This window comes from Chiloscyllium plagiosum, chromosome 25, assembly GCF_004010195.1.
Source record: "Chiloscyllium plagiosum isolate BGI_BamShark_2017 chromosome 25, ASM401019v2, whole genome shotgun sequence".
NCBI lineage: Eukaryota > Metazoa > Chordata > Chondrichthyes > Orectolobiformes > Hemiscylliidae > Chiloscyllium > Chiloscyllium plagiosum.
Window position 1 is genome coordinate 28466815 of NC_057734.1, and position 16486 is coordinate 28483300.

Sequence of the window (16486 nt, forward strand, 5' to 3'; positions counted from 1 at the left end):
GAGGAAAGGCTGAGGGACTTGAGGCTGTTTTTGTTGTAGAGAAGAAGGTTGAGAGGTGACTTAATAGAGACATATAAGATAATCAGAGGGTTAGATAGGGTGGACAGGAAAAGCCTTTTTCCAAGTATGGTGACGGTGAGCACGAGGGGGCATAGCTTTAAATTGAGGGGTGATAGATATAGAACAGATGTCAGAGGAAGCTTCTTTACTCAGAGAGTAGTAAGGGTATGGAATGCTTTGCCTGCAATGGTAGTAGATTCGCCAACTTTAAGTACATTTAAGTCGTCATTGGACAAGCATATGGAATAATGTAGGTTAGATGGGCTTCAGCTTGGTATGACAGGTTGGTGCAACATCGAGGGCTGAAGGGCCTGTACTGCGCTGTAATGTTCTATGTTAAGCCACTCACTACCCTGACTTGGAAATACACCGCTGTTCCTTCATAGTCATTGGGTCAAAATCCTGGAATTCCCTCTGCACCGGCATTGGGGGTCAACCCACAACAAGTGGACTGTGGCAATTCAAGAAGGCAGTTCACCACCACCTTCTCAAGGGCAAATAGAGGTGGGCTATCAATGCTGGCCAGCCAGCGATGCCCAAGTCCCACAAATGAATAAAAAAAGACAGCACTGAAGAGAAATCGCATCTTACAGCCTTGCAAGACTTTGGAATGCTATTCCTCAAAAGGCGTGGAAGCAGAGTCTTTGAATATTTTTAAGGTAGAGGTAGATGGATTTTTGAATAGCAAGGGTGAAAGGTTACCCTGAGTAGTTGGGAATGTGGAGTAATGAGATCAGCCATGATCTTATTCATTGGCACAGAAGGCTCGAGGGGTTGAGTGATCTACTCCTGCTCCTAATTAGTATTATCCTGTATTTGAATCCTTTCGTGACGGTATGTTGTTCAAAAGGCACAATGCTCCTATTTTCAGTCAATTACATGCATTATCATACTCAGTCTAAGCATTGTAAAGATATTTGCAAGCTTGCAGATTAAAGTGGGTGGCTAATTTGTGAAATTTGTTTAAAAGTTCCTTTAAGCTTCTGGAAGAAGTAGGCTCTAAATGAGGACATTATGCAGAGAATTCCTAAACATTTGGTATTTCTAGTCACAGTGTTCTTTGCACAGCTTTTAATAAAGGATTCATTTATGTTCAAATGTTTCATATCATTAAGGATGTAACTAAAAGGAAGAACACAGCAATATATTTATACGAATCAATGCAATACTTGACTGTCATTCTTTGACAGTAGATGGTACTCTAATCTATTCCTAACAAGCTGGTTTGGAGATTCAGTAATGGCAAGAAATCCCAGGAGAACCTGAAATTAAACCAGTTGCATTTACTCGCCAACGCTTTGGAAAATCCATAGGGCAGATTGAGATTTCCACTGCGCACACAACTGGTGACATTTTCATCCCAACTGATGGCGAGAGAGGATGGGGAGGGGTGAGTTAATGGTTTGGAAATGAATGTCTTTCTCCTGCCACCACAAACTCATAACTCAAATCAGGCCATCAACCAGGCTTCTGCAAAAGGCCAATGGGGCCTAACTAACACAGTATGGCCTAATAACATCATTGGTGCTAATTGGGCAAGGTATGCAATGTGGGCTCTCACTGCAGGTCACCTAGAAGGAAAAATGAATAAAAACTGCAAATGATACACACTAGTCCAATTTATCTAATATACTTCAAAATGCAGGTCCACTATGACCAGTACATTCATTCCTAATTATTACTGTTTGTTTCCCATGCGTCTGAGGCCAGACTGGAGGTGCAGATTGTCCAAAACAAGTGCTGAAGGCCCTTTTAGCATGTGTTGTGTGTCAAGGGGAGCAGGGAGAAAGTGACGACTGCAGATGCTGGAGACCAGAGTTGAAAAATGTAGTGCAGGAAAAACACAGCAGGCCAGGCAGCATCCTAGGAGCAGGAGAATCGACGTTTCGGGCATAAGGGCTTACATATTTTCTCTGTTTCCATGCTGGAGACCAGAGTTGAAAAATGTAGTGCAGGAAAAACACAGCAGGTCAGGCAGCATCCTAGGAGCAGGAGAATCAACGTTTCGGGCATAAGGGCTTACATATTTTCTCTGTTTCCACCTGTCCTTCCTCATTTTATATTAACCTGAAAATTAAAAAAAATGATTGTAGTTGAATTATACATTCTACATCTTTATTTCACTAAAAAGCTGCCAGATGCTGCCAGACCTGAGTTTCTCCAGACATTTGACCAGCTATTGGCCAAGAGTTTATTGACAAATGACCTGCCCGATAATGATCAGAAGAGCCTCCCTGTCACTTCCCAAAATGCTGAGTAGCCAATCCTGTCCTTCTCCCTGAGATGCCATTATTAATGGGGATAATGTCTTAGTCTTATGACTCTGTACTAGACATGCACACTTAGCATTGCCACATGGAACTAAAATAACCCTGATATCAAAATTAAAGTACTGTCATTAAGACAAGATGTTCACCAAATTGCAATCTGAACAACTCACTGCCAATATCCACCACTCTGTAAACTGTAGTAATCTGACAGTTGTTTTGATATTAAAGGGGCATACTGTATTAGCGTAATGCTCTTCATTACTTAACTGAAAAAATACACCAATTGCATTTTAACAAATTCATATAATTTTAAAGATTGTCCAGTGATGACAGACCACGCAGTTGAGGTCAACACCCTTTCAGTTTCTGAGGCAGCTCACTCAATTGTGCTGTACTGCTCAGCTCTCCCATTTCCTTATACTAAATTAATAATATGTCTATGTTTGAACTCTCCAAGGTGTCATTGTTATACTAAGAATAATAGCCTGTGGGCATTTTCAGCCCATACAACAATCACAACATTCCCTCCTGCTAACAGCCTAATGCTGTGCCTTTAAGGATCATGTTCAACTTTCCAGTTGATAGTTAATTCACAATGTTACCAAGATAGTATCAATGTAAAACAACATTTAGTAAAAATATATTAGCTTACTGGTGCTTTTTGGGGAAATAAAGATGTAGAATGTATAATTCAACTACAATCATTTTTTTTTAATTTTCAGGTTAATATAAAATGAGGAAGGACAGGTGGAAACAGAGAAAATATGTCTATTGTCAAGAGATATGGCCAAGCACTGGAAAAATGGAAGCATCAATTAGTTTGACAATGTGACAAGCTAAGAGCATTACCAGCAGCCTTGAACATGACTTCAGATATATTGCTCACCATGGATCTGGCTGGCAGTCGTTTTGAGTAGTCAAATAATAGAGCAAGGAATAAAAAAACCCTGCACCTACCTTAGATCCTGAAGCTTCTGTTCTCTACCACCAGCACAAGGTGAATTTCTGAAGCCTTAACATTTATTGTTCTTTAACATTTAAGTGACAAGTGTTTTGAGTTAGATTTGCAAACTTGCCGCATATTCATGAAAACTTCTCAGTGAAACTCAAAATAAAATGTTGCACAGACTGTGAAGATAAATGGGTTCAAAGAAAGCCTTAGCTCAAGTCCCATTGATTCCCTTTTCAAGTGCATACAACACAGCACTTTTATAGAAAATCAATGGGAATTTCACTGTGTTTAATTGGAAAATTGGAAGCATAGTCCTTAGCCTCATGTAAAATCTTTCCAATAAGTGTTTCAGTTAGCAATACAATAGCCCCTGGTTCACCTTTCAGATGAACATAAAAAGTGTGCTCCTATGTTCAGTTTACATTTGTACTGATTTATAAAATCTAATGTTAGGTAATAATGCAGTTTTATTTGAGCCAAATCTTGTTGGGGAAGTTAGAACTGTGCTAACCCTTAGTTGGACCTGTCTCAATACAGCTTAGTTTGAATAGAATTTGTATAGTAACTGCAATGATTGTATTGAGTCAGCCAGGTGGACCTCGCAGAATAGGAGTTCCCTGATTGAGGCTGTTAATCTGGCCTGATCAGGGAGCCCTGGCTGACAGATATAAACAGGAGTATGAGATATCCTGCTCACTCTGAGAGCTGGCTATGAGGCAGTTAGATCAATGCCAAGGATAAATAAAGGGTGATTTGGTGACGGGATACCATCCTCTGTGGAGTCATTTCCGTTACTTTCTAGAGGTTTGAGCTGATAATGATGTGGCAAGGCCAATGGGAGTTCTGGGACCTTAGTGAATGGAGAGTCCAACAGTGTACCTTAATGAACATGATTTATGAATTAAGGCAGAAACAGGGAACCAGAAGAGAAGGACTGTGACTTCGAGTCAGATACAGCAAGATAAATAAAGCGAGGAAAAGAAAATGTTCACCAGGAAAGATAGAAACAAAAAACAACTGGCAAGTTAAAATTAAGAGAAAAAAATGTGTTAAACATGAAGTACATAAAATCTTTAAGATGTATTTACTGCAGGTTGAGTCTGAATAGTTTAAATAATTCCCTTTCTAGGCATGTGAGACATAATGGCATTGCATAAACAATTATCTCACCAATAAAATGGTGACCACATCATTAATTCTTAATATTAACTTTTTGCAGCAGCTCTAAGAGGAAATTAATGTGTAAATCAAGCAAGTTCTTAAGAATAATTAGGAGGTGAAGTCGCCATTTGTACATATCAGTACATATCAGCATATGTCAACCAACAAAGTTGGGAGATTCTCAGTTCATGACATTTCTCTCCTTCCCCTGAATACACTGGCCAATCTCTGCAGTAATAACAGCATGAATTAATGTTATTTTTCCAGGAAGATTTGGCCATTAGGGTTCATGGGATATCAACTGGGATGCTCTTTGGCAAAAAGCTGGCAGAATAACTTGGGAGATGTTGTGTTTTAATTTGACTGTTCACCCTACTAGAGTCATCCAGTGAATTATTACCCAACTCCAGCTGGCCAATTATTAACACAGAATCCCTGATCATGAAAACTCACTCCTTTCATAAGAAATTACCCGGCCTCTGAAGTTGATGTTTCAACAATCATTGGTTAGGCTTCATCATATGGGAAGAGAACAGCATAGCTGCCAGGTTGGTTGCCTCAAGTGTACCTAAAATTAGCCATCAGTGCTGAAAAGAGAGTGGAAATTACCACCTTATGGAAGATGAAAGCTAATCAATCCTTATTCTTTCAAATCCACAGACAGATCTTTAATGAAAAAACATCATTTCATTCTGCAACAGCATTGACAGCCAAAAGGGGATCTCATAAAACCCAAAGATATGTAAGCCAAAGAAATGAATACGAGAAGGAATTTCCCAACTAACGTAAAGGAGGAAGTGTATGGTTGGTTTGTCTCTCTTGTACAGTCCTGTCCATGGCCAAGGTGGGTCCTTGAAAAGAACCACACGGTGTCCGTCAGTATATTTGAGGCTTTCTGTGCCTGATTGCCACTGAATGGCATTGTAGTGAATGTGAATACTGCAGATGCTGGAAATTAGAGGCGAGAGAGTGGTACTGGAAAAGCACAGCAGGTCAGGCAGCATCCGAGGAGCAGGAAAATTGACCTTTTTGGCAAAAGCCCTTAATCAAGAATACCACTGAATGGCATTGTGACTTGTGCGTATTATTGTTCATCTTCACAAGCCACTTTTCGTTCTGCAAGGTTCATTATTAGTGATGTGCCTCTAAATTGGGGATACTAACACACAACTATATATATGAAAGAGGTGCTGAAGTAGACCATATGGCTCCTTGAATGTACTCTGCCACTCAACAGCACCATGGTTGAAGTGTTTATGTTTCAATTTCCACATTCCCATCTACTCCTGATATTCCTTGATTCCCCAGCCTATTGAGGACTCACTCACCTCTGCCTTAAAACATATTTGCTAACATCTTACGTGGAGCTGTTGTTTTAATGCTGCTCGAGGACAATACTGGCACAGAACTGTGGGTTCTTTTGGGATGAGGAGCTAGGTTCTGCCAAACCACTTTGCCCTAGGCCACAAAATTAGCCACAAAAACAGAATATCGTGACCTCTTCCTAACCCCCAGGGACAGTGACTGATTACAGATGACACACTCACCACTTCAGCAATTTATTGCTAACTCCTGGATTAAAATGTTGCTTTTATCCAGCAGCTCCTTCACTCACGGTGGAACACAGGCCTTGCTGCAGGCTGGAATCCAGTCATGTCAGAGAGATAACAGTCTGCTCAAATACCATCATGCCAACATCACCCAGCTGGCCTTACTTTCTCTGACATTTAAAAACTGATAATCTCAGGAACAGCCTTGATTAAATCATTCCATCACATTTGAGGAGGTTGAGGGGTGGTGTTGTGTTGGGAGGGGGGTGTTTGGGGAATAACTGAACTGCCACTTGCAAACTATTTCCAAACTGGCAATTACATTAATCCCAAATAAAGATTGTGACCAATAATCTAGCAGTTGGCAACAGAAATATACAGACTGAAATTGAAGTTAATAAAAATTCCTTTTGGCATTGTTGCACTCAAACATTGAGGGGATTTGGCTTCACTATATTTTTGGCATAAATGACCTTCCTTCAGGATGTAAGCCTTCCTCATGCTTCATGATGCAAATCCCAGAATTATTGCAGAGGTGTGGATTAGTGGTCGCCTCTCTGCTTTTGGCTCTTTACTTCGCTAAGCGTTTAACACAATATTGTTTCGGCACAGACATTTAGGCGTAATCCCAGGCTGAACCTGATTGTTGTTTTAGCTGGCTCATGTCACTGACAAGTTTACCACCTCTCAGTACAGCAACTCCATCACAGCACCTGGCCTGATGTTGCAATGGTAAATAACATATTGGATAAAATGGGTCAGCTGTTCAGAGAATGTCCACTGTTCCTCTGTTCAAAATAGCTTTGTACTCAGGGTATTCCTGAATAAGTCACAGGGCAAATGTGAGGACTGCAGATGCTGGAAATCAGAGTCTGGATTAGAGTGGTGCTGGAAAAGCACAGCAGGTCAGGCAGCCTCTGAGGAGTAGGAAAATCGACGTTTCAGGCAAAAGCCCTTCATCAGGTCGATTTTCCTACTCCTCGGATGCTACCTGACCTGCTGTGCTTTTCCAGCACCACTCTAATCTAGACTCTGAGTAAATCACAGCCTGAGTACATCCACCAAGCGCTAATCAGCTGAGTACAGACTGCTGTTTTTCTATGGTGCTGGGTCTCTTGCAGTCTTGCTGTATCCCTGGTTTACACACATACATTTCCACCTGTCAAGTACACACTGTATGCTGGTTGCATTTAACACTTCAGCACAAATATTATGGATCACTAGCTCAAGCTACATGAACATTACTACTAATTGGTTCAGCTTCAAGGAGTGTCCTATTACAGTGAAAAGGGAGAATTTCTAATCTAATCAAATAATGTCTATCCAGATGTCACTGTTTGTGTCTGCACAGTTATGTACCTGCAGGAAACACTTCTGCCTAAGTGGGTCAGGATTCATTGGAATATTCCCACTGGAGGGATTTTTTACATTTCCGGGATGGGAGCAGCAAGGGGAAGAGAGAAACATTCAAGTCCTGCTTTTCAACATCTGAGCGCTAGTGTCAAAATTGGAGAGCTGTCTGATAGACCACTCAAGCCTGACATTGTCAAACTCACGGCATCATACCGCACAGACAATGTCCCAGACACTACCATCACTACATCCAACAGCAGAGGTGGAAGCACAGTGGTGTACAGTTGGGAAGGAGTTGTCCCAGGAGTCCTTAACATTGGCTCTGGACCCCAAGAAGTCTCATGGCATCAGGTTAAACATGGGAAAGAAAACCTCCTATTGATAACCACATCCCACCCTTCCTCAGCTGATGAACCAGTACTTCTCCATATTGAACAACACTTGGTGGAAGCACTTAAGGTGGCGAGGGAGAACACTGTCTTTTTAAGGGCGGGGTGTTGGGGGGGTCAATATCCATCCCTAAGAGTGGCTTGGAACACTAACATTGACAGAGCTGGTCAAATTCTACAGGTTATAGCTGTTAGACACGGTTTGTAGCAGATGGTAAGGGAACCAAAGGGTAAAGCCATTATCACCAACCTATCCAAGGCTCCCGGCACACCTTTCCAGGATAGTAACAGAACAAATCATTACTGCAGAGCCCTTGTGGAGACGCAGTTCTATCATCACATTGAGAATACCCTCAATTTTTTTGATACTACCATATTGCTAAATGGAATGGATTTCAAACAGATTCAAGGCTGGGCATCAATGAGGCACTGTGGGCCATACCGCACAGAATCATACTCAAACACAACCTGCGACCTCATGGCCTGGCATTTGCCCAACTCTACCTCGACCAACCCTGGATCAATGGGAAGTGCAGGAGGGCATGCTAGGTTCAGCACCAGGCATACCTGGTGCGAAAATGATCTAGTGGTATTATCACCAGACTATTAACCCAGAAACCCAGGTAATGTTCTGGGACTGGGGTTTGAATCCTGTTACAGCAGATGGTCCAATATGAATTCAATAAAAGTGATGACTATGAAACACTTGTTGATAGTAAGGAAAAATTCATCTGATTCACTAATGTCCTTCAGGGAAGGTAGCTGCCATCCTTACCTGGCCTGGTTGACATGTGACTCCAGACCCACAACAATGTGGTTGAACATAACTACCCGCTGGGCAATTTAGGAAGGGCAACAAATGCTAGTCCCATCCTGTGAATGAATTTTAAAAAGGTGCCAAACTGGTGAAGGTACCAAACAGGCCTACTTGCAGACCAAACAGCATCAGCAACAAGTGATAGACAAAGCTAAATGATCTCATAACCAGTAGATTAGATCTAAGCTCTGCAGTCCTATCACATCCGGTCATGAATGGTGGTGGACAATTCAACAATTAGAGAAGGAGGCTTCACAGATATCACCATCCTCAATTATGGAAGAGCCAACCATATCAGTTGCAAAAGATAAAGCTGAAGCATTCGCAGCAATCTTCAGCCAGTTGTGCCGTGTGGATGATCCATCTTGACCTCCTCCAGTGACCCCCAGTATCAGACACCAGTGATCAGCCAATTTGATTCACTCCATGTGATAGCAAGAAACAATTGTAAGTACCGGATACTGCAAAGGCTATGGATCCTGACAACATTCTGGCAACAGTATTGAAGACTTGTGCTCCAGAACTTGCTGCTCCCCTAGCCAGGTTGCTCCAATACAGTTACAATACTGGGATCCACCCGACGAAGATGGAAAATTGTCCAGGTACGTCCTATGCACAAAATGCAAGACAAATCCAACCCGGCCAATTACTTCCCCATCAATTTACTCTCGGTTGTCAGTAAAATGACAGAACGTGTCATCAACGGTGCTATCAAGCAGCACCCGCTCAGCAATAACCTGTTCAGTGATGCCCAGTTTGGGTTCCACCAGGGCCACTCAGCTCCTGACCTCATTGCAGCTTTGGTTCAAACATGGACAAAAGTGCTGGATTCCAGAGGTGAGGTGAGAGTGACAGCCCTTGATATCACATTCGACCAAGTGGGGTATCAAGGAGCCCTCACAAAACTGGAATCAATGGGTATCACGGGGCAAACTCTCTGCTGGTTGGAACCATACCTGGCACAAAAGAAGATGGTCATGGTTGTTGGAGTTCAGTTACTTCAGCTCCAGGACATCTCTGCGGGAGTTTCTCAAGGTAGTGTCCTAGGCCCAAACATCTTCAGCTGCTTCATCAATAATCTTCCCTCCATCACAAGGCTAGAAGTGGGGATGTTTGCCGATGATTGCACAATGTTCAGCACCATTCACGAAAAATTAGAATTACTGAACTCGATGGAAAACTTAATAGAATGCTATTTATTAAATAACTAAATGGCAACTGTTCCAATATAGCAAGTTCCCATAAACACACCCTTGGCAAAGCCAAATTCAGTTAAATAGACTGTCTCATGTGCAATGTTTCTCCATTCCAGGAGGAAAGAACATCAAGTGAAAATTCTGGCATAGAGAGGGAGAAATCAAGCTTTTAGCTGTAGCTAAGAGAGATGTATGGTAGCTTCAAAACCCCAACAACTGAAAGTTAAATAAACCCTGGTCTCCACCCATTCCTGCTGATTCTATTGTTCCAACTTTTTTTAAAAATCCCAAGCTGCTTACTTTACTGGGTTGGAGCAGATTGCTCAGTACATCTTTCTCATTGCATCATTGTAAAAATGGCCAGAATAAAATATAGCCTTTAAAGTGATAATATTATTGCAGCAGTCAAGAAGCTTTACATGATCCAGAACAAAGCATCCCACTTGATTGATGCCACATCCACTCCCTCCAACACCAATGTTCCATACCACCGGAGTGTATTATCTACACGATGCACTGCAGAAATTCACCAAAGATCCATATACAGCATTTTCCAAACCACAATCACTTCCATCTAAAAGAACAGGGTTAGTAGATGGATGGGAGTACTACCTGACACACGTTCCCTTCCAAGCCACCCATCATCACCGTTCCTTCATGGTCACTGCGTCAAAATCCTGGAAATCCCTTCCAAAGAGCATTGTGGGTCAAGCAACAGCATGCAGATTGCAGTGGTTCAGGAAGGCAGCTCACCACCACTTTCTCAAGGGCAACATGCGATGGGCAATAAATATTGGCCAGCTAATGATGCCCACATCCTAGGAGTGAATAAAATAAATGTAGTAAAGTGCCCAGGTATGTCTTGTGTATAAAAACATAGGGCAGATCCAACCATATCGATTATAGCACCATCAATTTGCTCTCCATCATCAGTAACGTGATGGAAAGGGTAATCAACAGCACTTGCTTATCAATAACCTGCTCAATGATATTCAATTTTGGTTTCACCAGGGCCACTCAGCTCCTGACCTTATTACAGCCTTGGTTCAGGCATGGACAAAAGAACTGAACTCCAGAGCTGAAGTGAGTGTGACAGCCCTTGATATCAAGGCCACAGTTGCCTCTGCATGACATCATGGAACCCTAGCAAAATCACGTTCAAAAGAAATGAAGGGAAATCTTTCAACTGGTTGGCGTCGTACCAGGCACAAAGGAAATTGGTTGTGGTTGTCGGAGTTCAGTCATCTCTGTTCCAGGACATCTCACAAGGCGTTCGTCGGAGTATCAAAGCCCAACCATCTTCAGCTGCTTCATCAATGATCTTATCTCTATTATAAAGTCAGACGGGGGATATTTGCTGATGATTGCACAACATTCAACATTATTCATGACTTTTTAGGTATTGAAGTAGTCCATGCCCAAATGCAGAAAAAAACTTGGGAATATCCAGACTTGAGCCAAAATGTGGCAAGTAACATTCACAATATACATATGCCAGACAATGATCATCTCCAAAAAGAGAGAATCTAACCATCATTCAATGGCATTGCCACCATTGAATGCCCCACTATCAATATCGTAGGGGTTACCATTGACCAGAAATGCAACTGGATAATTCACATAAGTAGAGTCTACAGGAGTAAGACGTATATTAGGACTACTGCACTTAGCAAATCATTTCCTGATTCCTCAAAACCTGACCACCATCTGCAAGGTGATGTAATATTGTCCACTGCCTGAATGGATGCAGCTCTAACAACATTGAAGAAGCTTGACACTATCCAGGACAAAGTGGTCCTTTTGATTGGCACCACATCATCCAAAACCATCCACTCCTTCCACTACCCATGCTCAGTAGTTGCACTGTAGAAATTCACCAAAGATCATTAGACAGCACCTTCCAAACCCATGATCACTTCCATCTAGATGAACAAGAGCAGAAGATGCATGGGAATGCCGCCTCCAAGTTAACCTCCAAGCCATTCACCATCCTGACTTGGAAATATATTGCTATTCCATCAACATTACTAGGTCAAAATCTGAATGTCCCTCCTAGCAGAATTATGTGTCTGCCTATAGATCATGGATTACAGTGGTTCAAGATGATAGATTGCCGCCACCTTTAACAGGGCGACTATGAAAGGGCAATAAATGCTCGTCCAGCCAATGATGCCCACATCTCATAAATTAATTTTACAAAAGACCCTTCTCCTTCTCTTCTTACTTTAGGAAGTTCTACTAGGGGGCCAGATTGCAATGTTATGAAGGAAAGAAAGGGCTTATTTTCCATGTTGTCAGCTGCAGTCTTGATAACCATGGAAATCCAGTTGGAGTCTACAGTGTTTATATTGAAGCATGCTGTGGATAGGCTGAAAACCTGACTGTACACTATCACTGCGAAATGGCATAGCATGATTACAAAATCATTCATGTGTTCTTATGGATCAGCCTAGTCCTTACACGCGTTAATGTCTTCTTTAATTCCAGTGGTCGCTTCAGTCAGATTGGTTGTTCAGGACCAACATCTGTCGATACTGCTTAGATTCACAATCTGAGCCAGCCAAGATCACACTCAGCTTGCGTGACAACAACTGTTGGTCCAATGACAGATTTATAATCCCCTAATTTTACTATCAGGTCCTTTATATTTGAGTATCGCCAATGGTAGGATATCCAAATATTCAGTCTTGCTTGCACTGCCCTAATGTAACAGGGTCTATTAAATCACATCCCAGTTAGTCTCAAGTAAATGTTGCCCAGTTCTGCACAAAACTGCTGCTGTTCAAAATCTATTTACATGCTAGTCGGGCTTTCAGCTAGTTAACTATAAAACAGAATTCCCTCAAAGACATCCTCCATGTCTGAAAACACAATTTGAATTCTGTTGCACTTCAAAAGAGTTTTTCAAAACCTCTTTGTTCAGGGCTATGAAGGAAGAGTGAAGAGCAGGACATTAATTACAGCAACAATAGAAGGACATGCAAGAATAAATTTTGGCTTTTGCTGCATAGACAGTCCAGAGCAATTGTTCCCCCCACCCTCTCCCCCCCGCAGCCCGTTTACAAATCAATAAACTATTCGTAAAATAAATCTCCAGCCTGAGATTTCATCAATATATGAATTTGCTACAATTTATCAGCCTAAAGTCTTGATTACTCTGTTAAAAAAACTTCTCTACAAAGTATGTTCCGATGTATATAACATGAAAGTTGATGATCTTCAACTATTGTGCTGTGATACTTAGGTTAATTCTCGTGGCGTAGATATGAAATGCAGATAATATTGTCACAAAGGATTAAATGAAACTTTATTACAGTTCCTAGTGTTTACATATGTCCACTACAATCATGAGCACTTGCAGATTTGGGCTCAAACTAAACAATTTGAACTGTAGCACACTTTCTTCCAAGTGTTATGCTGCAAGAGGACCCAGTCGGATGGAGGCTGAAATCTTCTTGTCACTATGTTGAATGCAGTGATACAATAACGGTATCATGAGCATGTCTTTAAAGGGACACTGCACATCTGCTGCAAGACATACAACAACACACTGTACAAGAGAAGATGTCACAACTTCAGATAATGCATCATGCCTTGAAAATCTTCCCCGCTAAAAGAAACTAAAATTCTACTTCCAGTACTAAGGAAGGATCTGAAACAATAGCCTTGACATTGACAGGAGCGTGTTTTGAGCAGTGTGGAGGAATCCCTAATGGGCCAACAAGCTGCTGAGCATTACCTTGACAGTGTGTCTTTTTCAACAGGATCCCCAGTTGGATGGCAGCTTAGTTTTGAGAGGCTTGGCTACCAGGCAGGCAGTACAGAGACAGTAGCTGTTAGTGACTGTGTGTGTGGGATTAATTTCCAGAGCACAAGGTAAAGCTTTCAGTTTAAGGGTGCGAGTAGGGACAGCAGGTGGGGGCATATCTAAAAGCAGTTCTATAAAGACGATAGTCTTTACCTGGAAGCCATCCTTGCTTCCCTTGAGTTGCCTGAGGCCCATGGTCAGCCAGTTTAAAGTCTGTGAAACAGGTTAACTGTGACAATGTCCTCCTTGTTCAAATATTTAAATAGCAAAACCCCTCATAGTGGATTGGTTTATCACCTCATTCTCTCTGCTGTTAAACACAAGAATGGATAAGTTGGGATTGAATTTGAGTTTTTAAAGCATTTTAATATCACATCCAAAACCAACCTGCATGTTTTTAGAGCTTAGCATTACCCCAATTAATCCTACTCCTCCATTTAATGATGCTGTCTGACATGTTGAGTATTTCCAACATGATCTGTTCAGACGTGCAGTGGCTGTAGGATTTGGCTTTTTCAAATTTCTAATCACCTCGATTATTATGTTCACGCATCATGCTATTTGTGTTTTAAATGATGTATCTACATAATTTTTTTCAAAACTTGACTTTAATATGCAATCAGTTTAGCCAAGGAGGGAACCCTAATATTCGGAAAGGTCAACAAACTGAAGCTTTAGCTCTGCCTTGATCTCCACAAATGTTGCCAGACTTGCTGCATTTTCTGTGTCTCTAAAGGATGTTGTTGGACACAAAGGTTGATGATTTTCTTTTTGCCATTGATAAGATCTTTCCAAACTGACTCCTTCGGATTACTTTTGTTTCCTTTGCTGTGAGAAGCTTACATTCTTTTGTTAAAAGTACATTTCCAGCCTCATGTGAACAGGTTCAATGACTAATACAAAATTGTAAAATTAAAACCTTTGGTGGATCAAGCCAGGATCTGACCTGTGTAGTATTTCCGTCACTTCCGCTCAGGACACAGTCAATACCAGTAATAGAAGACCATCTGTGACAAATCTGCTTCTGACATATACATTAAAAAATCTTCTTTTAGAGACATGTCAGATCTCTGCTCAGTATCACCTCCAATAGAGAAACTGAAAGGTAAGTCACACAAGTGAGAGATCATGGGGCATTCCTCAAATCCTTGATATGCAATGCCACAAGAAATTTTAAAACTAAACTTCTATACTGTCCATGATTGGATAATTTTTCTCTCAATGCAGAATTTGATATTTAACTGTTTTAGCTTTGACAGTATTTATCAGGGTTCGAAATTTTAAAAATATATTCCAATTTCCATGGATGATGCTGTCCTTCTAAAAGGCAAGAAAGCTTAACTTGCCAGAAGAACTAATGGATCAGGCACTAACTGAGCCAGAAAAGGCTTAACTTCCCCCAAATACTCATGGACCAGGCACTACCTAAAGAGATGAGATGTTCATGTTGATAGATTGCTCTTCAACGCATAGCACTCACCCTCGTCAATCAAATCTCTTACCCACATAACAAATGTAAAGCTGAGACTACTTCTGTGTTGCAAGGACAGGAGTAATCAATCAAACCCAGAGCAAAATGCAATTGCATATTCCTGCATCTCTGAGACTAAGCTAGCTTTTCCTTAGAGGGGCTAGACTTCTCTTTTGTCTCACCGAAATACGAAATGCCATGTGGGTATGGGGTTTGTGAAGCTGTACAACTTGATGACCATTTCTCTCCTAATTGTAACTATTTTTGGTTAAGCCAAGCAAGTCCTTGAGGGACATTTAAAATGCTGAAATTAGCTAAGAAAAACATATTTCCATTCTTTAAGATGAAAAAGAAATATTATTACCTGCTGCCCTATGGAAAAGGAAAAGTGAGATGTTTAATCTGTAAAAGGGACAATTAAAATACACACCGTGTTGGATTGTGTGTAATGGCATCAGTTGGTCACACTGCTGACAGTTCCATTCAATCTGAAATGCAGGTACTTTTAAGTCGCATAGCCCTGTGATTCCATCATTGCAATCCTTTGATAACTACCATTTCACTTCTAATTTGATTACCAGATATGTCATTCCCATCCTCCCAATACAAACAAAATCTAGATCTAACAGCATTATCATATTCAAGAAACATTTCAGGATTGATGTCTGTGTGGACCTTACATTTCTTGTATGGTACCCTACTTTTTTTTTTGAGATTAGTGAAAGCCTAGTCTGTCAAAGCCCATTGTTTTCCTTCTTCAGCATAATTTAATTTATCAAAACTATCCTGAATCTAATGACAATAGTTGCAAATTGGAAGTGGCATCTTAATTATATTCTTGTGGGTATGTCATGGGGAAATTCTGTTTCTTTTACAGACCTAGAGCAAGTTTAATGTGTAGTGGCAGTGTTACCATGACTGTGTGGCGAGCTTTAAGTGCTTAACGAACATATAATCAATATTTGACAGACGACTGAAACAAGTGGATTTCACTGATGAGGTGTTACTGTCACGCAATGTGAATAAAACGTGGCTCCTGCTGACTTCTAATAACCAGAAACCTTTCATGCTTTCTTATTGATCTAAGCAATTCTTACAAATATTTCCCCAATGATATGGAAATTGTTGATTGATGTGTAATTTTCATATTGAGTACGATGTCACACTAGCAAGGAATATTATTCAAATTTGAACACTTGAATTCCATTATTTTTAAATATTTAAATATAGTCAGATTCTGCAAGAATTGGACAGAACAAGACTAAAGATTGCATGTAACAATTGCGCAATTTCATTTCAAATTGAGACTTTAAAAATAACAAAGTTCCTGAGCCACTAATACACCCATTTGACTAACTCAATCTGTTTGGAGTGCAAGGGAGGAAATATGGCAATAGAGAAATAATCAAAGGTTATGGATGCTCAGATGATCATAGATTGCAAAACTGAAATCAAGAGT

The 16486-nt window shown here is 40.9% G+C and overlaps 1 protein-coding gene and 1 long non-coding RNA gene across 10 annotated transcripts in view; one reads left to right on the forward strand and one right to left on the reverse strand.

Moving 5' to 3' along the window:
- The window catches only part of LOC122562704, a 10277-nt gene extending 6875 nt beyond the window's left edge, over positions 1 to 3402 (forward strand). The window contains exon 3 of the long non-coding RNA XR_006315391.1: positions 3053 to 3402. This is a non-coding gene — a long non-coding RNA (uncharacterized LOC122562704). The remainder of the gene's footprint in view (positions 1 to 3052) is intronic.
- The window catches only part of LOC122562703 (transmembrane protein 132C-like), a 1065724-nt gene that overhangs the window by 296695 nt on the left and 752543 nt on the right, over positions 1 to 16486 (reverse strand). The window lies entirely within an intron of this gene.